Raw genomic sequence first — 26,942 nt, 5'->3', positions numbered from 1 at the left:
TGTAGAAAATAGAAAAAATAAAAAGCCTTGGATGAGTAGGTGTATCCAAACTTTTGACTGGTTCTGTACCTGGCAGAGGCAACCAGGTTTTTGGCTGAATTGTACATGTACTTGGTAAAGTTTATGATGCCATTGACCTTAACAAAGGCTCCAGCACCAGTATTCTTGTCATGCTATTCTACCTCATTATATACCACTATGATATAATGAAATTGTCAAATGAAACGGAAAACATCAAGATTGAACAACACTCCACTGTGGGTGGTCAAGTCTGGAAAAACAAATGGGAAATGTAATATTAATATCGCTTAATTATTGAGGTTTGAGTTATTTCAAACTTGAGTTGGACACGTTTTCCCATTATCGTTGAGGACATGTTCTGCCTACTGTACTTCCAAGGAAGGGCCATTCAAGTGTTCATGTTCCTCCTGAGGGTTTTCCTTAATAAATGCTAAACGACAGGAAGGAAAACTCTCAATGAAATGTTTAATTGAATACCCTGTGGGTGATGAATATCTGTTGGTAATGAATCTGCAGTTAACATGTTTATATATGCTCATTTAAATACTAATTTACCATGTGTTCATTATCTATTCCTGTACCATGACTGAATTATGCTTAGCCATATTGTTTGCAGGTTTAGCATAACATTCCTTACATTCTCCTTGAGAAATTAGACTATGCATTTACCTTTAAATGTATTTTCTTTGGAGAGAGAGTCCTTGTTTATCTTAGAACCATGCTGAGGTTGTACAGAAACATACAAAATGGATGAACTTGCAAATTGACCTAAAACGGCAAGTCACCACTGGACAGCTGAGCAAGTAGAACCGGGTGGAAATCTAAAGATGCTGACTAACTTAGAACAACATCTTGACAGGCATTCAATTTCTACTCAACTATTCAGGAGAAAGAGGTCTTAGATAACAGAGTTTCATAATCATCGCTTTCTACCATAGAGCCACCTGCAAAAGCATGCCGAAAATAGTTGCTAGTCATTCATGACTCAGTAAACACACCTCTCCATTGACCTAAATGATCTATGGGGAGAGCATATTGTTTTTCACATGAAATAGCAAGATTGTCCTTTTTGGCAGCGCACCCAAAAAACAGAAGCATGTCAAGTTGGTCTGACCAGGTCTGTTATGATGCACTCTGATCCATGGCCCAATGGCATTGAACTGGCTGGGCCTAACTAAGTTCTGTTATCACAGAACAGAGATCAACAGCTATGTCCCCAGTCCTCAGGCTCCATTTAAACCTCCTGGCCTGAACGCATTACAGGCAATGAACACAAAGAGTCCTGGCCCAGATGATAGTATTAATACTAGGATCATGCAGTCGGTGTCGTTGGTCTCCTTACAGGAAAAGGGAACCCCTCTCAGAAATGTCAGATATGAGATTCTGATCAGAGTATTGCTGCTCCTCTCAACCCTTTAATCTATTTTATGAATGAACTGACACCAGACTAAGGATATATACTGTAGCCTAGATTATGTTACGATTTTATATGGTGTTATCATGAAATGTCGGTGGTCTGTGGACCGGTGTATTGCTTTTGACCATGCTATTCTCCACAGATGATTTAAAGAAAACCATGACTGAAATGTTTCATTCTGAAATAACTCGAATGGATATCAAATGATGATCACTAACACTTCAATGCATCAAGGACTGTCAAGACATCAAATGTTTAATTAAATACCATGGCAACTGAGCTAGACACTTCCCAAGTAAATAAGAATGTAGACATCTAGTTTTATTCAAGTACCTTCGATATTTCCTCATGTGCAATCATCAGTGAGATTACGGAGACTCGACATTTCCCATGATACTCACACCAATAGTCATGAGGAGTGAGTAGGACAATGCTTATGTCACAATTTGATTGATTGTATATCTACGTGTCTGTACATTAAGTGGGTCACGTGTCTGGGCATGGTCAGGCGGATGTTATTCACTCAGGAATGTGTGTGATGATTGATGCTGTACTGTATGTGTACGTAGGCTAACATGAGCATGGTGTTCCTATGCGGTGAACTTTGACACAAAATGTGGGGCTAAGACAATGTGTGTGTGTGTGTGTGTGTGTGTGTGTGTGTGTGTGTGTGTGTGTGTGTGTGTGTGTGTGTGTGTGTGTGTGTGTGTGTGTGTGTGTGTGTGTGTGTGTGTGTGTGTGTGTGTGTGTGTGTGTGTGTGTGTGTGTGACTAAAACACTGTGTGTGAGATGGGGGTGAGAAAGAGTTTAAATATGAATTAGGTTGTGTGCTGCTTGCAGGTTGTACACTAATGAATGTACAGTATGTGAGTGAAACGTGGGGGCAGGTATGTGTGTAAAAGTGTGTTTAAAGGTGTGTGAGTGTGTGAGAGGGAGTCCGCTGGAGGAGGAGCCGGGGTAGGAAGAGCAGAGGGGCTGCAGCGAAAGGTCACGCAGGCCAAAACAGGGCCCCGGGGGGGAGTGTATGAGACGAGGTGAGGGAGAGAGTTTATTAAGAGAAAAGTATTACGGCCTACAATTAGAAGTGGTGTTTTCCCTGACTTCACACCCCTATTCATAAACAGTGGTGCTGTCACCAGCAATTAGTGTTTGTCAGAAAAACCTAGGGGTCTAATTGGTCTTGGTGTCACCCCAACACCATCCAAAACACCAGTCTGAAACCTAGTATCTACAATGTCTTCAGAAAGTATTCACACTCATAGATTTTTTACAATTTTTTTGTGTTACACCCTGAATTTAACATGTATTAAATTTAGATTTTGTGTCACTGGTTTACAAACAGTACCCCATAATATTAAAGTGGAATGTTTTTTTTTCAAAATGTTTCGAAATGAATTACAAATGAAAAGCTGAAATGTCTTGTGTCAGTAAGTATTCAACCCTTTTGTTATGGCAAGCCTAAATAAGTTCTGGCGTAAAAAAAAATGCTTAACAAGTCACGTAATAAGTGTTTAACATGATTTTTTAAAGACTACCTCATCTCTGTACCCCAATTAAACAATTATCTGTAAAGTCCCTCAGTCGAGCAATGGATTTCAAACACAGATTAAACAACAAAGACCAGGGAGGTTTCCAATGCTTCATAAAGAAGGTCACCTATTGGTGGATGGGTAAAAAAATATGAATATCCCTTTGAGCATGGTGAAGTTATTATTGACACTTTGGATGGTGTATGAACACACCCAGTCACTACAACGATACAGGCTTCCTTCGTAACACAGTTGTTGGAGAGGAAGGAAAGCACTCAAGGATTTCACCATGAGGCCAATGGTGACTTTAAAACAGCTGCAGAGTTGAATGGCTGTGACAGGAGAAAACTGAGGATGGATCAACAGTATTGTAGTTATTACTCTTCAATACTAACCTAATTGATAGAGTGAAATGGAAGGAAGCCTGTACAGAATAAAAATATTACATAACATCAGTGGAGTAAAGTACTTAAAACTTCTTAAGGGCACTATATTCACACCCAGATGAAAAGTGTGCCCAAAGTAAACTGCCTGCTACTCAGGCCCAGAAGCTAGGATATGCATATTATTGGTAGATTTGGATAGAAAACACTCTAAAGTTTCTAAAACTGTTACAATTATATTATGTCTGTGAGTATAACATAACTTATTTGGCAGGTGAAACCCCGAGGACAAACCATCCAGGAATTTATTTTTTTGAGGTAACTCTTTTCAATGGGTTTTCTATGTGGATCTAAATTTCTAAGGCACTTACTTGCAGTTCCTATCGCTTCCACTAGATGTCAACAGTCTTTAGAAATTGGTTGATGTTTTTCCTTTGAGAAATTAAAAAGTAGCCATTTCCTATCTGGGTGGATAGCCATGTGTACTGAAAGTTCGCTCCACTTTGTTTTCCTGTATTGAACACAGTTTATTCAGTCTAAAATTTGATAGATTATTTACGTTTAAAAATACCTAAAGTTGGATAAGGAAAGTTGTTTGAAATGTTTGGATCAAACTTTGTAGTCATGTTGGGCGAGTTGGAACCGGTGTATTTTCTGAATCAAACACGCCAAATAAATTGACATTTTGGGGATATAACGCCGGAATTTATCGAACAAAAGGACTATTTGTGATGTTTAATGGACAGAAGAAGATCTTCAAAGGTAAGGCATGAATTATATTGTTATTTCTGACTTTTGTGTCACGCCTGGCGGGTTGAAATATGATTTTCATGTGTTTGTTTGATGAGGTGCTGTCCTCAGATAATAGCATGGTTTGCTTTCACTGTAAAGCCTTTTTGAAATCTGACACTGTGGCTGGATTAACAAGAAGTTAACACTTGTATGATTTATGAATTATTATTATGAGTATTTCGGTTTTTGAATTTGGCGCGCTGCTATTTCACTGGGTGTTGTCAAATGGCGCGTGAAGGGATCACAAAGAAGTGAAGTAAAAATACTTTAAAGTACTTCTTAAGTAGTTTTTTGGGGTATCTGTACTATTTATATTTTTGTCAGCTTTTACTTTTACTTCACTACATTCCGAAAGACAATAATGTACTTTTTACATTTTCCCTGACAGCCAAAAGTACTTGTTACATTTTGACAGGAAAATGGTTCAATTCACACATTTATCAAGAGAACATCCCTGGTCATCCCTACTGCCTCTGATTTGGTGGACTCACTAAACACAAACGCTTTGTTTGTAAATTATGTCTGAGTGTTGGAGTGTGCTCCTGAATTTCCGCCAATAAAAAATACGTTTTTAAAAGGTGCCGTCTGGTTTGCTTAAAATAAGGAATTTGAAATTATTTATACTTTTACTTTTGATACTTAAGTATATTTAAAACCAAATACTTTTAGACTTTTACTCAAGTAGTATTTTACTGGGTGACTTTCACTTTTACTTGAGTCATTTTATATTAAGGTATATTCACTTTTACTCAAGTATGACAATTCAGTACTTTTTCCACCACTAAAAAAACATGCATCCTGTTTATAACAAGGCACATAAAAAATACTGCTATAAATGTATCAAAGCAATTTATTTTTTGACCTAAATACGAAGTGTTATGTTTGGGGAAATTCCAATAAATCACATTACTGAGGTCCACTCTCCAAATTTTCAAGCATAGTTTTTTAAATATATTTATTTCACCTTAATTTAACCAGGTAGGCTAGACAAGAACAAGTTCTCATTTACAACTGCGACCTGGCAAAGAAAAAGCAAAGCAGTGCGACACAAACATCAACACAGAGTTACACAAGGAATAAACAAACATACAGTCAATAATACAATAGAAAAAGTCTATATACAATGTGTGCAAATGAGGTAGGATAAGGGAGGTAGGACAATAAATAGGCCATAGTGGTGAGATAATTACAAAACAGCAATTAAACACTGGAGTAATAGATGTGCAGAAGATGAATGTGCAAGTAGAGATACTGGGGTGCAAAGGAGCAAGGTCAATAAATAAATTGTTGGAAAAATTACTTGTATCAAGCACAAAGTAGATGTCCTCACCGACTTACCAAAACTATAGTTTGTTAACAAGAAATTTGAAAAATTAGTGATTGAAAAATGAGTTTTAATGACTCCAACCTGAATGTATTAAAACTTCCAACTTCAACTGTATTTCAACTGCACCAGAGCCTCATCAGTAACAGAAGTAGTTTATTTGTCTGAAAACAATTCTTTAATAATTTGCTCGATTTCAGACATGGAATCGTGTTGAGATAGTTTTCCCCAGAGGATTTTCATAAAAATCTTACTCATAACTCTTTTGGTGGGATTGAGGGTCATGTTATCAGCTTCTAGTACTAACCCTAACGCCTCCTTTTTGTGAAAATGCCTAATGTAATCGGCACGCTGGGCATCTAGGTGGGAAAGAATGGCGCTGGAGGGGATGGCTGCCTTTTTACGGGCTCCTAACCAACCGTGCTATTTTGTTAGTCTTTTCACAGTGTTTGTAACTTATTCTGTACATATTGTTGCTGCTACTGTTTCTTATGACCGAAAAATGCTTCAGGACATCAGAAAAGCGATTAGTCATCTCGAACTGGTCGAAGATTTTTCTTTAATGAGTCCGACGCAAAGGATATACTGCTTCCTCGAGACCAGGCCCAAATCTATGTCATTCGAGTGAAAAAAAGACTGAGAAAATGGGGGCGGAGGTCAGGTGACATGTGAGAATTCGGAGGTGAGTGTGTAAATCGACACTACCATCAGTATTATTGGCCAATGTGTAATCATTGGAAAATAAACTTGATGATTAAGACTATCCTACCTATGGGACATTAAAAACTATAATATCTTATGTATAAAGCTGGCTGGGATTTCCATGCACCAGCAGGACAGAGCAGCTATGTCTGATAAGAGAAGGGACGTGTGTGTGTCTATTTGTCAATAACAGCTTGTAAGCAATGTCTAATATTAAACTAGTCTCGAGGTATTGCTCGCCTGAGGTACCTCATGATAAGCTGTAGACCACACTAACTATCAAGAGAGTTCTCATCTATATTATTCGTAGCCGTCTACCACCACAAACTGATGCTGGCACTAAGACTGCACTCAACGAGCTGTATAAGGCCATAAGCAAACAAAGAAAATGCTCATCCAGAAGCGGCGCTTCTAGTGGCCGGGGACTTTAAAGTAGGGAAATCTGTTTTACTTCATTTCTACCAACATGTCGCATGTGCAACCAGATGAAAAGAAAACTCTAGATCACCTTTACTCCACACACAGGGATACATACAAAGCTCTCCCTCGCCCTCCATTTGACAAATCTGACCATAATTATATCCTCCTGATCCCTGCTTACAAGAAAAAACTAAAGCAGGAATTACCAGTGACTCGCTAAATATGGAAGTGGTCAGATAACGTGGATGCAACGCTACAGAACTGTTTTGCTAGCACACTGGAATATGTTCCAGGATTCATCCAATGGCATTGAGGAGTATATCACCTCAGTCACCGGCTTCATCAATAAGGGGCATCAACGATGTTGTCCCCACAGTGACCATACGTACATATCCCAACCAGAAGCCATGGATTACAGGCAACATCCGCCCCGAGCTAAAGGCTAGAGCTGCCATTATCAAGGAGCGTGACACTAATCCAGACGCTATGCCCTCAGACAAACCATCAAACAGGAAAAGCGTAAATACAGGACTAAGATTGAATCCCTACTACACCGCCTCTGACGCTCATCGGATGTGGCAGGGTTTGCAAACTATTACGGACTACAAAGGGAAACCCAGCCGCTTTCCGCAGCCAATATGAGCACAACCTTTAAACAGGTTAACATTAACAAAGCCGCGGGCCAGACGGATTACCAGGACGTGTACTCAGAGCATGCGTGGACCAACTGACAAGTGTCTTCCCTGACATTTTCAACCTCTCCCTGACTGAGTCTGTAATACCTACATGTTTCAAGCAGACCACCATAGTCCTTGTGAACAAGAAAGCGAAGGTGACCTGCCTAAATTATTACACCGTAGCGCTCACGTCGGTAGCCAGGAAGTGCTTTGAAAGGCTGGTCATTTCTCAAATCAACACCATCATCCCGGAAACCCTAGACCCACTCCAATTCACATATCACCCCAACAGATCCACAGATGATGCAATCTCAATCACACTCCACACCTCCCTTTCCCACCTGGACAAAAGGAATGCAGTTCATTGAATACAGCTCAGCATTCAACACCATAGTGTCCACAAAGCTCATCACTAAGCTAAGGACCCTGGGACTAAACACTTCCCTCTACAACTGGATCCTGGTGTCATGGTTCCACCTGTCAACAGATTGCGGCAGAGACCGTCCTAGAGACATTAATGAGACTCAGGTGTGTCCTATTACTCATTATGATTTCCCTTTTAAAAGAGGTGTGTTTTCTGGTGTTCTTTGTAGAAGCTTGAATTGTTTACTGTGTTTACCGCGTTTGTTTCCTAAGTCTGTTTTTGAGACTTAGTGTTTCTTGTTTTTTTCCCAGTGTACTATTATCTCGTGGCTACTGTTTATCAGTCAAGTATTTGTGTTAATCCTTAACCACTGATTCCTCATCTGGTCTCTTCTCTGCACCTGGGTCCAACCTCAACTCGTCACAGCAAGCTTCTGCCAAAACTAGGACCCAGCAGAGATCACCCAGATCAAGAATGTTGCGACCCACCAAGGAGCAATGCTGGGACGGTAGTAAGAACAACTCTTCCAAATATCAGAGACCCTCCGGGCACTTACCGACTCCACCCAAGTCTCATCGCCCAGTGCTACAGGTGTCGCCATAGTTCCTCCAGGGAACCTGCACGGGGAACCCAAGATCCTAGCCCCCAAGCGGTACGGCGGCCACCCGGGAGGATGCAAGGGGTTACTGAGTAGGGGTTACTCAGTAGGGGTTACTCACTCAGTGTTCTCTGGTGTTCGAGCTACAGTCCTCCTTGTTCCACACCGATCAGGCCATGATTGCCTACATCACCTCTATACTCTCGGGCAAGGTCCTGGCGTGGGAAACGGCAGTGTGGGAACAGCAGCCACCATCCTGCAGCTCCATATTAGCCTTCACTGCCGAGCTGTGACAAGGCTTCGGCCACCCAGTCGGAATGAGGAGGACAAGAAACTGCACCCATGCGCCTTTCTCTCCAAGGGGTTCTCGCCAGTGGAACGCAACTGCAATGTAGGCAACAGGGAGCTCTTGGCAGTTAAGTGGGCCCTTGAGGAGTGGAGACACTGTTTGGAGGAGGCATCTCATCCTTTCATGATCTGGAGAGACCATAAGAACTCGGTCTCCATTCAAGAAGCCAAGAGGTCGAACGCTCACCAGGCTAGGTGGGCTCTGTTTTTTAACAGTTGCGATTTCACACTAGCCTATCGCCTGGGATCCAAGAATCAGAAAGCAGACGCCCTGTCCCGCCAACACGGTGTCTCTAGCGAGGAGGAGAGGGACTCCGAGCCCATTATCCCCAGCTCCCACATTGTGGCCCCTGTGATATGGAGCACAGGGGAACTTGATCCCAGCGAGGATCCCACTAAGAGACTTTATGTTCCGCCATCAGCCCGTACTCGAGTGCCACAATGGGGACACTCCTCGAAATTAACTGGGCATACAGGGATTAATCGGACACTGAAAGACACAGAGGGTAGTGCGTGCGGCCCAGTACATCACTGGGGCCAAGCTTCCTTCCATCCAGGACTAGGCAATGTCTGAGGAAAGAAAATTGTCAAAGTCTCCCAAGTCATAGACTGTTCTCTCTGCTTCCACACTGCAAGCTGTACCGAAGCGCCAAGTCTAGGATCAAAAGGCTCCTTAACAGCTTCTACCCCCAAGCATAAGACTGCCGAACAATTAATCAAATAGCTACCCGGAGTATTTGTTTTTACACGGCTGCTACTCGCTGTTTATTACCTATGCACAGTTACTTTACATATACAAATTACCTCGACTAACCTGTTTCCCTGCACATTGACTCGTAAAAATAAAATGTGATTAGATGTGAGCAGGATAACCAAATGCCTCATTCTTCCCCTTCAGATTGGAATTTATGTAGACAGAATCTGACAGAATCTCAGGAAAGTGTCACACTTTGTAGGTTCAGAGCAGATGGTATACCAGTTCCAGCAATGTATGAATTTCTACAGTAGCACACATGCCTGTGGTAAGGTACTGTACTAATTGCTTGTGGATGTTAAGCGCATGTGGCCTCCACCACTGCCGGTGGGGTCCTGCGCTAATTGCATGTGGATGTGAAGATAGGAGTCTGCTATGAGGTGGGTCTGAATTTTCTCAAAATATTCAGCAGCATTAAATTCCTCAGGGTTCAGTAGTAAGGTGAAAGGAGAAAACATTTCTGATTTGAATTATAATCAGTAGATTGATCCTCCTACCACAAGAAGTGCCAGAAGATCTGGAAGGTTCCAGTCCACAAAATATTTCAAAATGTTTCAATCTGTCTCTCAGATGGAGTGCCTAATGGAGTGACTAATCTCCGACTGCATGAATGTTATTCAACGTCTATCTGTAGTTATGAATGGCAACCCCAGCTTTGATCATGCAGCCACACTGCATGGTCTACATCGTCATTCATTAGTGGACTCTTTTATGATGACAAACTTACACCCCCAAGGGCTGCCAGGCACTCCACAAGAATTTGCCTCAGCAACTCCAGGCCTTTGACACGGTTCCCTCTGAACAGAAATATGTCCTGGAGGAGACATTATTGACCAGTTTCCTTCTGTGTCGGTCGAGGCCAGCAGCTCTAAGTGCTCGTTAATAGGAGGAAAACACAGGACTGCTGGAATCAAAGCAAATCAAATCCAATTTGATTAATCACATGCGCCGAATACAACAGGTGTTTTCCTTACAGTGAAAAGCTTACTTACGAGCCCCTAACCAACAGTGGAGTTTCAAAAAATACGGATAAGTATAAGAGATAAAAGTAACAAGTAATTGAGCAGCAGTAAAAAATAAAATATGAATATATACAGGGGGGTGTCCCGGTACAGAGTCAATGTAAGTTTACTAACAGATGCATCTAGAACCAAGCACAGATCCTCTCCAGCTGCCAGTCAGCATCATCATCATCATCATCTAGGCCCAGGCACAGATCCCCTCTAGCTTCTAGTCAGCATCATCTAGGCCCAGGCACAGATCCCCTCTAGCTGCTAGTCAGCATCATCTAGGCCCAGGCACAGATCATCTCTAGCTGCCAGTCAGCATCATCTAGGCCCAGGCACAGATCCCCTCTAGCTGCCAGTCAGCATCATCTAGGCCCAGGCACAGATCCCCTCTAGCTGCTAGTCAGCATCATCTAGGCCCAGGCACAAATCCCCTCTAGCTGCCAGTCAGCATCATCTAGGCCCAGGCACAGATCCCCTCTATCTGCTAGTCAGCATCATCTAGGCCCAGGCACAGATCCCCTCTAGCTGCCAGTCAGCATCATCTAGGCCCAGGCACAGATCCCCTCTAGCTGCTAGTCAGCATCATCTAGGCCCAGGCACAGATCCTCTCTAGCTGCCAGTCAGCATCATCTAGGCCCAGGCACAGATCCCCTCTAGCTGCCAGTCAGCATCATCTAGGCCCAGGCACAGATCCCCTCTAGCTGCTAGTCAGCATCATCTAGGCCCAGGCACAGATTCCCTCTAGCTGCCAGTCAGCATCATCTAGGCCCAGGCACAGATCCTCTCCAGCTGCCAGTCAGCATCACCTAGGCCCAGGCACAGATCCTCTCTAGCTGCCAGTCAGCATCATCTAGGCCCAGGCACAGATCCCCTCTAGCTGCTAGTCAGCATCATCTAGGCCCAGGCACAGATCCTCTAACTCTACACATATCCTCTAACTCTACACATCTCCTCTAACTCCACACATCTCCTCTAACTCCACACATCTCCTCTAACTCCACACATCTCCTCTAACTCCGCACATCTCCTCTAACTCCACACATCTCCTCTAACTCCACACATCTCCTCTAACTCTACACATCTCCTCTAACTCTACACATCTCCTCTAACTCCACACATCTCCTCTAACTCCACACATCTCCTCTAACTCCACACATCTCCTCTAACTCCACACATCTCCTCTAACTCTACACATCTCCTCTAACTCCACACATCTCCTCTAACTCCACACATCTCCTCTAACTCCACACATCTCCTCTAACTCCACACATCTCCTCTAACTCCACACATCTCCTCTAACTCCGCACATCTCCTCTAACTCCACACATCTCCTCTAACTCTACACATCTCCTCTAACTCTACACATCTCCTCTAACTCTACATATCTCCTATAAATATACACATCTCCTCTAACTCCACAAATCTCCTCTAACTCCACACATCTCCTCTAACTCCACACATCTCCTCTAACTCCACACATCTTCGCTAACTCCACCCATCTCCTCTAACTCTACACATCTCCTCTAACTCTACACATCTCCATGGCTAATTACAAGTTATCAAGAGTCAGCTGGGTTACGCTTCGCTCTGACACCAGATAATTAATATTGATTCCTCCCACATATTCAAACACACATAGGAGGTGGTGGAGACAAATCATCCCTTTGATGAATTAAACCTCACCAAGCATTTTGTGTGATTTTATCAATGTCTTTTGGTCTTTGCTGGCTCCCCTCTGCTCCATGCTGAATCCAGGCCATGTGTGTGAGTCATGGCCAGCCAAGCGCCAGTGGTGTTTCTCTGGCTCTGGAGCTCTGGCTATAGACCTAGAGGCCAGTGACTCCGTGGTGTTGAATCACAAAGGCCAGGCTGTGGAAAGCCACAGGCCCCACAAAGACATGCATTCTCTCCTCAGCCCTTTGTGAACCAGGCCCAGTGCATACATCTGTCAGAGAGATCTGTCCTGTTCGTGAACAACACCCCCCTTCACGATGCGTCGGCAGTGGCACAGGGCTCCCAGGGAAGCTACCCTACAGGAGACTGAAAAACAACCTCAATTAGGCACAGAAAAGTCAGGCCCATTGACATGCAAACACTCAACACACATAAGAACACAAGCAATTAGTGGGTAGCTAGCTTCTATGTAGGGTTGTTGAGTAATGAACACTACACAGTGCATTTGGAAAGTATTCAGACCCATTGACTTTTTCCACGTTTTGTTGCATTACAGCCTTATTCTAAAACGCATTAAATAAAAAAAGGCCTCAATCTACACACAATACCCCATAAGGATAAAGTGAAAACAGTTTTTTCGACATTTTTGCTAATTTAATACAAATTAAAAACAAAAATGCCTTATTGACATTAATATTCAGACTCTTTGCTATGAGACTCTAAATTGAGTTCAGGTGCATCCTGTTTCCATTCATCATCCTTGAGATGTATCTTCAACTTGATTGGAGTCCACCTGTGGTAAATTCAATTGATTGGACATGATTTGGAAAGGCATAAACCTTTCTAAATGTGCATATCAGAGCAAAAACCAAGCCATGAGGTCAAAGGAATTGTCCGGAGAGCTCGTAGACAGGATTGTTTCGAGGCAGAAGTTTGGAACCACCAAGACTCATCCTAGAGCTGGCCGCCCAGCCAAACTGAGCAATCGGGGGAGAAGGGCCTTGGTCAGGGAGGTGACCAAGAACCCAATAGTCCCTCTGACAGAGCTCCAGAGTTCCTCTGTAGGGATGGGAGAACTTTCCAGAAGGACAACCATCTCTGCACAACGACACCAAGCAGGCCTTTATGGTAGAGTGGCCAGATGGAAGAAACTCTCTCAGTAAAAGGCACATGACAGCCCGCTTGGGAGTTGGCCAAAAGGCACCTAAAGGGCTCTCAGACCAAGAGAATCAAGATTCTCTTGTCTGATGAAACCAATATTCAACTCTTTGGCCTGAATGTCAAGCGTCACGTCTGGAGGAAACCTGGCACCATCCCTACGGTGAAGCATGGTGGTGGCAGCATCATGCTGTGGGGATGTTTTTCAGTGATGGGGACTGGGAGACTAGTCAGGATGGAGGGAAATCTGAACATAAACCTCAAACTGGGGTGAAGGTTCACCCTCCAACAGAAAAATGACCCTAAGCACACAGTTAAGATAATGCAGGAGTGGCTTCGGGACAAGTCTCTGAATGTCCTTGAGTGGCCCAGCCAGAGCCCGGACATGAACCCGATCGATCGAACATCTCTGGAGAGATCTGAAAATAGCTGTGCGGTGACGCTCCCCATCCAACCCAACAGAGCTTGTGAGGATCTGCAGAGAAGAATGGAAGAAACTCCCCAAATACAGGTGTGCCAAGCTTGTAACATCATACCCACAAAGAGCTGAGGCTGTAATCGCTGCCAAAGGTACTTCAACAAAGTACTGAGTAAAGGGTCTGAATACTTACAGTATGTGAATGTAATAAGTCCGTTTTTAAATTTTTAATATATAAGTAATACTTCTAACAACCTGTTTTTGCTTTGTCATTATGGGGTATTGTGTGTAGATTGGTAAGGAAATTATTTTATTTAATCAATTTTAAAATAAGGCTGAAATGTAACAAAATGTGGAAAAAGTCAAGGGGTCTGAATACTTTCCAAATGCACTGTATATATATTTTTATGTTTTATTATACCCTTATTTTACCAGAAAAGTTGACTGAGAACACATTATCATTTAAACAACGACCTGGGGAATAGTTACAGGGGAAAGGAGGGGTGTGAATGAGCCAATTGTCAGCACACATCATCCCAGTTAGAATGTACATTTGTAAATGGAACCTTTTACTGCCGTTAAGCACTCTTCTCATTACAGCCCCCCTTTGTCCCTGTCGCAAGTGGCCTGGTAATGAAAGATCAGTATCACAATGCATCCTTAATCTAAATTGTTCGCAGTGTGTAGACCCCCCTCCTTCGCCCGGCATTTATCATTCTAGCGTGTCTTTTTCAGCTATTGATTACAGTTCATCTTCCCAAAGCCACATGTAATTCTTGCCTGTCCCATTTGATGGCCCTTAATAATGTCCCAATTTCAATTTCCAAATAGACACATCCATTTCTCCCACGTACACGAATCTTTCACCTGAGCCGTTCTCTCTCTTCAGGCTCACTCCACACACGCTCTCAGTACTCCTACCCCTGTAGTATCCATTCTACTACGCCCTAACACAGGGCTTGCATGCCCCTCTCTCTGTAAGCAGCCTAACACAGGGCTTGCATGCCCCTCTCTCTGTAGGCATTCTAACACAGGGCTTGCATGCCCCTCTCTCTGAAGGCATTCTAACACAGGGCTTGCATGCCCCTCTCTCTGAAGGCATTCTAACACAGGGCTTGCATGCCCCTCTCTCTGGAAGCAGCCTAACACAGGGCTTGCATGCCCCTCTCTCTGTAGGCAGCCTAACACAGGGCTTGCATGCCCCTCTCTCTGAAGGCATTCTAACACAGGGCTTGCATGCCCCTCTCTCTGGAAGCAGCCTAACACAGGGCTTGCATGCCCCTCTCTCTGTAGGCAGCCTAACACAGGGCTTGCATGCCCCTCTCTCTGTAAGCAGCCTAACACAGGGCTTGCATGCCCCTCTCTCTGGAGGCAGCCTAACACAGGGCTTGCACGCCCCTCTCTCTGGAGGCAGCCTAACACAGGGCTTGCATGCCCCTCTCTCTGTAAGCAGCCTAACACAGGGCTTGCATGCCCCTCTCTCTGAAGGCATTCTAACACAGGGCTTGCATGCCCCTCTCTCTGAAGGCATTCTAACACAGGGCTTGCATGCCCCTCTCTCTGGAAGCAGCCTAACACAGGGCTTGCATGCCCCTCTCTCTGTAGGCAGCCTAACACAGGGCTTGCATGCCCCTCTCTCTGTAAGCAGCCTAACACAGGGCTTGCATGCCCCTCTCTCTGGAGGCAGCCTAACACAGGGCTTGCATGCCCCTCTCTCTGGAGGCAGCCTAACACAGGGCTTGCATGCCCCTCTCTCTGGAGGTAGCCTAACACAGGGCTTGCACGCCCCTCTCTCTGGAGGCAGCCTAACACAGGGCTTGCACGCCCCTCTCTCTGGAGGCAGCCTAACACAGGGCTTGCACGCCCCTCTCTCTGGAGGCAGCCTAACACAGGGCTTGCACGCCCCTCTCTCTGGAGGCAGCCTAACACAGGGATTGCACGCCCATCTCTCTGGAGGTAGCCTAACACAGGGCTTGCACATCCCTCTCTCTGGAGGCAGCCTAACACAGGGCTTGCACGTCACTCTCTCTGGAGGCAGCCTAACACAGGGCTTGCATGTCACTCTCTCTGGAGGCAGCCTAAGACAGGGCTTGCATGTCACTCTCTCTGAGGCAGCCTAACACAGGGCTTGCATGTCACTCTCTCTGGAGGCAGCCTAACACAGGGCTTGCATGTCACTCTCTCTGGAGGCAGCCTAACACAGGGATTGCACGCCCATCTCTCTGGAGGTAGCCTAACACAGGGCTTGCACATCCCTCTCTCTGGAGGCAGCCTAACACAGGGCTTGCACGTCACTCTCTCTGGAGGCAGCCTAACACAGGGCTTGCATGTCACTCTCTCTGGAGGCAGCCTAAGACAGGGCTTGCATGTCACTCTCTCTGAGGCAGCCTAACACAGGGCTTGCATGTCACTCTCTCTGAGGCAGCCTAACACAGGGCTTTGGGTGGTGTCCAAAAATACATGGAGTCTAATCAAAGTGACAGTGGCAAGTTCCCTACAGTTTAATACGATTAGGGGTAAAACCTAATGATCCTGGGTGTTGTAAGGCATAAAAGGTAAATAGTGGATCTGACAGAAATTAAACTGAAAAATCTGTTGTTTGAGACTACTGAGGGATGATCTGAAATGGGAGTAAACAGTGCTAGACAGACAAGGTTCACCACACTGTAAGCAAGCTGGCTATTCCTTTTGTGTCAATCTTTAATAATATTGTTTTTTGACTGTTTCTTTAAATAAATAAAGTCTATTTGTTCTGTCAAATCCATTAGACTTTCGCTCATGACGTTCCTTGTTTGAGAATTGACCCCATTTCTTCTTGGTCAACATGTTCTCCAGTCAAGAGACCGGCTGGCCAAAGGGTCATGCTCTGTGTGGATTATCTCATTTCAAGACAAGTAAATCCACACAGAAAGAGGAAATGACAAGCCCTGCAATATATCAATAAGTCACACTCATAGCGCCAGCTGTGCCATCAGAGTCCCTGGGTTCGGACCGGGAGGTCCGTGGGGCAATGCACAATTGGCCTAGCGTTGCCCGGGTTAGGGAGGGCTTGGTCGGTAGGGGTGTCCTTGTCTCATCGCGCACCAGCGACTCCTGTGGCGGGCTGGGCGCAGTGTGCGCTAGCCAAGGTGGCCAGATGCACGATGTTTCCTCCGGCGCATTGGTGCGTCTGGCTTCCGGGTTGGATGCGCACTGTGTTAAGAAGCAGTGCGGTTTGGTTGGGTTGTGTATCGGAGGACGCATGACTTTCAACCTTCGTCTCTCCCGAACCCGTACGGGAGTTGTAGCGATGAGACAAGATAGTAGCTACTACAACAATTGGATACCACGAAATTGGGGAGAAAAAGGGGTAAAAATTAAAAATATAAAAAAATAAGTCACACTCATAACACTGCAATTACCATTTTGCCATGATGGGTATTGAACGACAACTGAGTTGACTGAAAAATAGAAGCCTTTCAATGAAATTCTTGTTGGAAAGCTCTTATTTTCATCCAAACCTGACCATAACTTTAGAGGTAGCACTAACTTGTCTAGATTCCATCACCGTCATCATAGCTGTTTGATTTCTATCAATGTTTTATGGACATCACAATGCCTGGCTGGCTGGTAAGTGCTGTTGAAACAGGCCCTGAATGCCTACTGTGGATGGAGGGGTATAGAGACGAACTGACAGAGGCAATGATTCACTCCCTTAAGTCTGATCAATTAACCCACGGGAGAGAATGTGCTGTGTTCACACAGTAATCCTTATTCAACCACTATGTGCAATTAATTATATGTCAGAATAAACATTAATTTGGTTTTTGGCTGCTCCAAAACAAGTAAATAAATGGTTGTTTCTTACAACCGTGGAATTTGCTGTAATCTATTTCATAAGCAGTGTAATTATGCTTGGTGTGTGTGAGGGGTGAATTCCTGTTTTTTTGACAATTGTTTCAACTTAATCTTAACTGAAGACAACAACAACAAATACCTTTCAGGCTGTAACATCCAACATCACAGCTCCCCAATGTCTCTTCATTATGTAGAATAATAGTCTTGGTGGAGTTCCTGTTTTCAGCACATTATCACATTATCCTGATGTGATACAATCATCTGTGAAAAATAGGCTACATCTCAAGACTGTAATTATGTAACACCTTTGAAGAATTCACAGTGGGATTCACTGGAGCGCATGAAGTCATCCAGATAAAAAAGGATGCCCATGGTGGATGGTTAAATGCTGTCTGAATGGCAGAGGAACATGCTGCTCACAGAGAGCCACAGGGTTTCCATTGTCTCAGGTGAGACCTAAACAACTATCTTGATCAATTATTACCATGTGAATATTTTAGCAAAACACATCGAATTCTTGTAGTAGATTAACGCATAATCATAGAGATGAGACCACGTTCAAATACCTTTCATCTCCTCTATCTTTTCCGTCATTCCAACAAAGGCAACTGTACAGCTCTTCAGTCGTTTCTCTACAACACAGATGAATAGTTGCTAGTTGTCCCTAGCCCCTTTAATACACAGTGAATAATAAATAACAATAACGATTAAAAATAACATGGCTATTTGTTTTTATTAGGGATCCCCATTAGTTCCTGCCAAGGCAGCAGCTACTCTTCCTGGGGTTAATTAGGGATCTCCATTAGTTCCTTCCAAGGCAGCATCTACTCTTCCTGGGGTTAATTAGGGATCCCCATTAGTTCCTTCCAAGGGAGCAGCTACTCTCCTTGGGGTTTATTATGGATCCCCATTAGTTGCTGCCAAGGCAACAGCTACTCTTTCGGGGGTCCAAACACATTAAGGCACTTAATTCACACATAAAAAAGACAAAACAGTGCATCATATAATATTATTACCCCACAACATATCTACAATACAAAATGTATAATACCACCATACAACAATATTACAATGTACGTGTGTGTAGAGTGCATGTGCCAGCTTGTGTGTACATATGCGTGTGTCTGTATATGTGTGTGTGTCACTTCACTGTCCCCACTGTTCCATAAAGTGTATTTTAATTTGTTTTTAAAATTTGTTTCTAATGCTTGCATCAGTTACCAGATGTGGAATATAGGCATAGCTCTATAGTATGTAGTACTGCCTCCCGCAGTCTGTTCTGGACTTTGGGATAGTGAAGAGACCTCTGGTGACATGTCTTGTTGGGTATGCATGGGTGTCTGAGCTGTGTGATAGTAGTTTAAACAGACAGCTCGGTATATTCAGCCTGTCAACACTTCTTACAAAATCAACTAGGGATGAACTCAATCTGTCCTCCACTTTGAGCCATGAGAGATTGACATGCATATCATTAATGTTAGCTCCCTGTGTACTTTTAAGGGCAGGCTATGCTGCCCTGTTCTGATGGTTATTGTAATTTGTCCTAATCCCTCTTTGTGGCACCTGACCACATGACTGAACAGCAGTCCAGGTGTAACAAAACTAGGGTATGTGGGACCTGCCTTGTTGATAGTGTTGTTAAGAAGGCAGAGTAGTGCTTTATAATGGACAGACTTTTCCTCTCCCCATCTTAGCTGCTGTTGTATCAACATGTTTTCACCATGACAGTTTACAATCCAGGGTTACTCCAAGCAATTTTAGTCACCTCAACTTCCTCAGTTTCCACATTATTCATTACAAGATTTAGTTGAGATTTAGGGTTTAGAGAATGATTTGTCCAAAATACAATACTTTCAGCTCTTTGTTAAGTGTTGCAGTCATTTCAGTCGCTGTAGCTGACGTGTAGCTGATGTGTTGAGTGTCGAGTCAGCTGCATAAATAGACACTCTGGCTTTACCCAGGGGCCTAGACAGCAGCCCTGGGGAATTCCTGATTCTACCTGGATTATGTTGGAGAGGCTTCCATTAAAGAACACCATCTGTGTTCTGTTAGACAGGTAGCTCTTTATCCACAATATAGCAGGGGGTGTAAAGCCATAACACATACATGTTTTCCAACAGCAAATTATGATCGATAATGTCAAAAGCCGCACTCAAGTCTAACAAAACAGACACCACAATCTTTTATCATCAATTTCTCTCAGCCAATCATCATTTGTGTAAGTGCTGTGCTTGTTGAATGTCCTTCCTTATAAACGTGCTGAAAGTCTGTTGTCAATATGTTTACTGTAAAATAGCATTGTATCTGGTCAAACACATTTTTTCCCCAAAAGTTTATTAAGGGTTGGTAACAGGCCTGAGGGTACACACTTTCTAGTAGGTTTAGATTGAAGATATGGCAAATAGGAGTGGCAATATAATCCGCTATTATCCTCAGTAATTTTCAATCCAAGTTGTCAGACCCCAGTGGCTTGTCATTGATGATAGACAACAATAATTGTCTTTCGTAATTTGGTCAGTTGTACTTGGATGTGTAGAGTCGGCATTTGTTGCTAATCTTTCCAATTAAAAAAATACTAAAATAGTTGACAATATCAGTGGATTTTGTGAAGAATGAGCTATCTGATTCAATGAATGATTGAGCTGAGTTTGCCTTTCTGCCCAAAATGTCATTCCTTTTGCCTCATTCCTCTCTACCATACAATATTTAAATTCCTTATCAATCAATCCATTTTTTTGTCATTTTATCAATGGGTGCATGCTTATTAGCAACTGGAATAAGCAATTTCATAAATGTGTCAAGTGTAGTCTGGTTGCTCCTCATTACACACCACAGACTAGCAAATATTATTTTCATCAGCAACAACGTATTGTATGACTTCTTAAACAGTATATTAGGCCCAGCCTTTGGAACGTTGGTTTTCCTAGATATGGCTACAATATTGTGATCACTACCTCCAATGGATCTGGATACTGCTTTAAATAAACTTTTTGCAGCATTAGTAAAAATGTGATCAAAACGTATTGATGATTTCATTTCTGTGCTGTTTGTAAACTACCCTGGTAGGTTGACTGATAACTTGAACCAGTTTTTAGGCACTGATGAAATCCAGTCAACATTGAAATGACCCAGAAAATACACCTCACTGATGACATCGCATACATTATCAAGCATGTCACACATATTATTCAGATACTGACTATTAGCAGTTGGTGGTCTATAGCAGCTTCCCACAAGAATGGGCTTTAGGCGAGGCAGATGAACCTGTAGACATATTACTTCAAAAGTATTTAACATGAGATCCTCTCTATGCTTTACAGGAATGTGGTTCTGAATATACGGTGCCTTCAGAGACTTTTCAGACCCCTTAACTTTTTCCACATTTGTTACTATACAGCCTTATTATAATTACCCCATAATCAGAGCAAAAACCAAGCAATGAGGTCAAAAGAATTGTCCGTAGAGCTCTGAGACAGAATTGTGTCAAGGTGGCCTCCCAAGTGGCACAGTGGTCTAGAGATCCTGGTTCGTGTCCAGGCTCTGTCGCAGCCAGCCGCGACCAGGAGACCCATGGGGTGGAGCACAATTTGCCCAGCGTCGTCAAGGTTAAGGGAAGGTTTGGCCGGCAAGGATGTTCTTGTCCCATTGCACACTAGCGACTCCTTTGGTGGGCTGGGCGCAATGCCTGCTAGCACGGTCGCCAGTTGTACGCTTCTGGGTTAAGCAGGCATTGTATCAAGAAGCAGTGTGGCTTGGCTGGGTTGTGTTTTGGAGGACGCAGGGCTCTCGACCTTCTCCTCTGCTGAGTCCGTACAGGAGTTGCAGCAATGGGACAAGATCATAACTACCATGAAATTGGGGAGAAAAAGGGGTATAATTTAAAAATATATATAATAAAGAATTGTGTCAAGTTATAGACCTGGGGAAGGGTACCAAAAAATGTCTGCAGCATTAAAAGGTCTCCAAGAACACATTGGCCTCCATCATTCATCAATCTAAAAAGTTTGGAACCATCAAGACTCTTCCTAGAGCTGGCATCCCGGCCAAACTGAGAAATCGGGGAGGTGACGCGATGGTCCCTCTGCCAGAGTGCCAAAGTTCCTTCCAGAAGTTGTCCTTCCAGAAGGACAACCATCTCTGCAGCACCACCAATCAGGCCTTTATGGTAGAGTGGCCAGACGGAAGCCACTCCTCTAAAAAGCATGACAGCCCGCTTGGAGTTTGCCAGAAGGCACCTAAAGGACTCTCCGACCATGAGAAAGAAGATTTTCTGGTCTGATGAAACCAAGAATGAACTCTTTGGCCTGAATGCCAAGCGTCACATCTGGAGGAAACCTGGCACAATCCCTATGGGTGAAGCATGGTGGTGGCAGCATCATGCTGGGGGGGGTGTTTTTCAAAACAACCAAAATATGTTTTTTTTTTTAAACAACCAAAGATTTCATTACTAAAAGCGTGAACATTCTATTGTTTTCCAACATCAAACTTGTCGTTATGAAAAAGTATAAACACAAAAACTACAGGCTACATGACATCAGCAGCCTGGTGGACCAAAAATAGTGTAACTGGTGTATTTTAACACCAATAAACCCACCTGTTTAAAAAGGAATTTAGTTTATGTCAACAAACCAGGCAACTAAAAGCAACTTTCTCAACAATATGTTGGTTTGTTTCTAGCTTGTTATCTAGCTAGCTAATGTTAAGTTAGCTGGCTAGCCAGTTCAACTAATGAGCATATCATTTAGCTGACATGTTTTCACTTTAGCATATTTGTATTCATTATTACAGGAAAATATACTCACAAAAATATAATTATTTACAAGTTAATGGCAAGCCAATTACAGAAAATAGATTGTGGTTGTGAGTGTAATTAAAAGCAGGGAATTCTACCACAGAATTTTAGAACTTGGCCTAACGTTATATCCTAATCTGACTTTGGTGCAGGTCATGTTGTTCTTCACATTACCGTCTCTGGTAAACATGTACTATATCAAATAAAATCTCAGTTTATTTGTCACATGCACAGGATACAGAAGGTGTAAACAGTACAGTGAAATGGTTACTTGAATAGTGGAGTCTTTTGTTAGCTAGCTAGCTAGGTAAACAATGAACCATAATCCCAACTCATAACGTTACTACCCTGCATGAATCTGCAGGTAGCGAACCAACCAGGTTCAATGTTAGCTAGCTATCTAACATCAGGCTATACCTAGTAATGCAAATGTCTCTGAGATACAAATAATATTAATACACAGATCATACACGTAACGTCAGCAAGTGAGCCAGACAGCTAACGTTAGCTAGCTAGCTAAGTATGCTTTAACTTGAAATTAAAACAACTTTCTGACAAAATGATTAACGTATAATATCTGAAAATGTAGCTAACTAGACTCTCTTTCATGGATGAACTCTTCTGGCTCTGTCATGAATGCCATGGTTTCCCTTAATTTAAAGATGTAATCTGAAAACAGGTGTTTTACACAACAGCCTTCTATGTGTTCTCTTTTTGACTCCTTCTGCATATTTGCAATCAAACGGCAGAGTTGTCTCCATCTCCTTAGCTATCATACTCTAATTCCACTGATTTCAAAACTTGGTCCTACAGAAAGTGGAGAGCAACACCTTTGCAGTTCTACTACGTGATATATTTCAAAAAAGCCTCATTAGAAAAGGATTACCTACACATACTGACCAGCTGATGTTATAGATAGAAGCGTGCTACATGGCAGACCAATCCGAACTCCTCTCTCGGCATGTCCAGCCCACACATTATCTCAGCCAATCATGGATAGCGGGAAGTTTGCTCTCTTTTTCCATGGCTAAACCAACTAGGCCCGTAATTTAACAATTTTATTCGTATTTACAGATGGCATACAAGTTTGGCACATGAAAGTTCACATTTTTCAGAAGCTATTTCTTCCAAAAAATGCATTTTAATAAAAAAACTAATGTTTAAGTTCAAATGCCTCTCTTGTGAAGTAGTGATGTGCAACATACGCCGTTTCCTGAAATGAGTCACATACTGTATCATACTAATTTGAGTGTCCCGGATTTACATTTACTATGTTACGTCTGTTCTATGAGACCAGCCTTATGCTCCAGGCTACAATTGAGAATCCCTAACTTCAAATGGTTTAATTTAATGTCATACTACACTCAGTCTGAAGGATTGGGAGAGTTGTTTATGTACTGTGTGTAGGTATACTGTATCTGAAGGGTTAGGGTTACTATCGTCAGTCGGAAGGAATGGGAGAGCTTTCATATAATGTATGTAGGTATACTGTATCTGAAGGGTTAGGGTAATGGTTACTATATTCAGTCGGAAGGAATGGGAGAGCTTTCATATAATGTATGTAGGTATACTGTATCTGAAGGTTTAGGGTTATGGTTACTATAGCCAGTCTGAAGGAATGGGAGAGTTTTCATATAATGTATGTAGGTATACTGTATCTGAAGGTTTAGGGCAATGGTTACTATAGTCAGTCTGAAGGAATGGGAGAGCTTTCATATAATGTGTGTAGGTATACTGTATCTGAAGGGTTAGGGTTACTACAGTCAGTCTGAAGGAATGGGAGAGTTGTAATGTGTGTAGGTATATACTGTATCTGAAGAACACTTTGACTACCTGTAAATCGATATCCCAACTGAATAAAATTCCAAAAGGCTTTGATATGCAATCATTGACCTACCTTGCAGCATACTGTATGATGAGGACTGCATCCCAAATGGCACACATATAGGTCCAGGTCCTATGGGAATTGATGTAAAATATATCACTAGCCACTTTAAACAATGCTACTTAATATAATGTTTACATACCCTACATTATTTATCTCATATGTATACGTATATACTGTACTCTATATCATCTACTGCATCTTTATGTAATACATGTATCACTAGCCACTTTAAACTGTGCCACTTTGTTTACATACTCATCTCATATGTATATACTGTACTCGATACCATCTACTGTATGTTGCCTATGCCGCTCTGTACCGTCACTAATTCATATATCTTTTATTTACATATTCTTTATCCCTTTACACTTGTGTGTATAAGACAGTAGTTTTGGAATTGTTAGCTAGATTACTCGTTGGTTATTACTGCATTGTCGGAACTAAAAGCACAAGCATTTCGCTACACTTGCATTAACATCTGCTAACCATGTGTATGTGACAAATAACATTTGATTTGAGGTCAAAGGGAGTGCACTCTTTAGGGAATAGGGTGCCATTTGGGACGGACTAAAGGAGCCTTTTCAAATCCAGCAAGAGTTCACTTTCCTGCTGAACACTGGATTCTGTGTTAATAGAAGTCTTGCAGGGGTGGTGTCCTCTCTGACCTTTAGATGGGAACCTCTCCAATGTACGCAGCATAATGAGATGTGCCTGGGAACATCTGCAGGGCATCCATCACTGACAGCCCAGCCAACTACCGCTAACTTCTCTTACAGCAGGTTGAATACTGGAAACCTCTGTACTCTACTCAACTGTACAGTACAGGTTAAATAAGACAGCTCTCATGTTATTTACAGGTAATTCATATTTTTTCCACTTCCCCTACATTTCTATTGCTGCTGATCTACAGTTGCTGACGGCAGTGCTCTGGAATAGTAATGATTAATGCCAAGCATGTCCTATGACATTGTGCTGGTAGTTACAGTAAAATCACGCACAAACAAATGTGGAATAATGATACGACATACTGAGGCACATACGTGGTTTCACTTACACATATGCAGTGCATTTGGAAAATATTCAGACCCCTTGACTTTTTCCACATTTTGTTACGTTACAGCCTTATTCTAAAATGGATCCAATAGTTTTTCCCCCTCATCAATCTACACACAAAATCCCATAATGAGAAAGCAGAAACTGGTTTTATATAAAACTGAAATGGACACTGTGTTAACAACCCTCCAGGCAAGCTCCAATGCCATACAACTCTCCTTCCTTGGCCTCCAATTGCTCTTAAATACAAGTAAAACTAAATGCATGCTCTTCAACCGATCGCTACCTGCACCTACCCGCCTGTCCAACATCACTACTCTGGACGGCTCTGACTTAGAATATGTGGACAACTACAAATACTTAGGTGTCTGGTTAGACTGTAAATTCTACTTCCAGACCCATATCAAACATCTCAAATCCAAAGTTAAATCTAGAATTGGCTTCCTATTTCGCAACAAAGCATCCTTCACTCATGCTGCCAAACATACCCTTATAAAACTGACCATCCTACCAATCCTCAACTTTGGAGATGTCATTTACAAAATAGCCTCCAATACCCTACTCAACAAATTGGATGCAGTCTATCACAGTGCAATCTGTTATGTCACCAAAGCCCCATATACTACCCACCATTGCGACCTGTACTCTCTCGTTGGCTGGCCCTCGCTTCATACTCGTCGCCAAACCCACTGGCTCCATGTCATCTACAAGACACTGCTAGGTAAAGTACCCCCTTATCTCAGCTCGCTGGTCACCATAGCATCTCCCACCTGTAGCACACGCTCCAGCAGGTATATCTCTCTAGTCACCCCCAAAACCAATTCTTTCTTTGGCCGCCTCTCCTTCCAGTTCTCTGCTGCCAATGACTGGAACGAACTACAAAAATCTCTGAAACTGGAAACACTTATCTCCCTCACTAGCTTTAAGCACCAACTGTCAGAGCAGCTCACAGATTACTGCACCTGTACATAGCCCACCTATAATTTAGCCCAAACAACTACCTCTTTCCCAACTGTATTTTATTTATTTATTTGTTTTGCTCCTTTGCACCCCATTATTTTTATTTCTACTTTGCACATTCTTCCATTGCAAAACTACCATTCCAGTTTTACTTGCTGTAAAACACTTCCAGTGTTTTACTTGCTATATTGTATTTACTTTGCCACCATGGCCTTTTTTGCCTTTACCTCCCTTCTCACCTCATTTGCTCACATTGTATATAGACTTGTTTATACTGTATTATTGACTGTATGTTTGTTTTACTCCATGTGTAACTCTGTGTCATTGTATCTGTCAAACTGCTTTGCTTTATCTTGGCCAGGTCGCAATTGTAAATGAGAACTTGTTCTCAACTTGCCTACCTGGTTAAATAAAGGTGAAATAAAATAAATAAATAAAATGTCACATTTACATAAGTATTCAGACCTTTTACTCAGTACTTTGTTGAAGCACCTTTGGCAGCGATTACAGCCTTGAGTCTTCTTGGGTATGACGCTACAAGCTTGACACACCTGTGTTTGGGGAGTTTCTCCCATTCTTCAGTACAGATCCTCTCAAGCTCTGTCAGGTTGGAGAGGGAGCGTTGCTGCATAGCTATTTTCAGGTATCTCCAGAGATGTTCGATCGGGTTCAAGTCCGGGCTCTGGTTGGGCCACTCAAGGACATTCAGAGACTTGTCCCGAAGCCACTCCTGCTGTGTGCTTAGGGTCCTTGTCCTGTTGGAAGGTGAACCTTCGACCCAGTCTGAGGTCCTGAGCACTCTGGAGCAGGTTTTCATCAAGGA

The sequence above is a fragment of the Oncorhynchus gorbuscha genome, linkage group LG23, assembly GCF_021184085.1.
Source record: "Oncorhynchus gorbuscha isolate QuinsamMale2020 ecotype Even-year linkage group LG23, OgorEven_v1.0, whole genome shotgun sequence".
Lineage (NCBI taxonomy): Eukaryota > Metazoa > Chordata > Actinopteri > Salmoniformes > Salmonidae > Oncorhynchus > Oncorhynchus gorbuscha.
Note: the sequence above shows the minus strand (reverse complement) of the source record.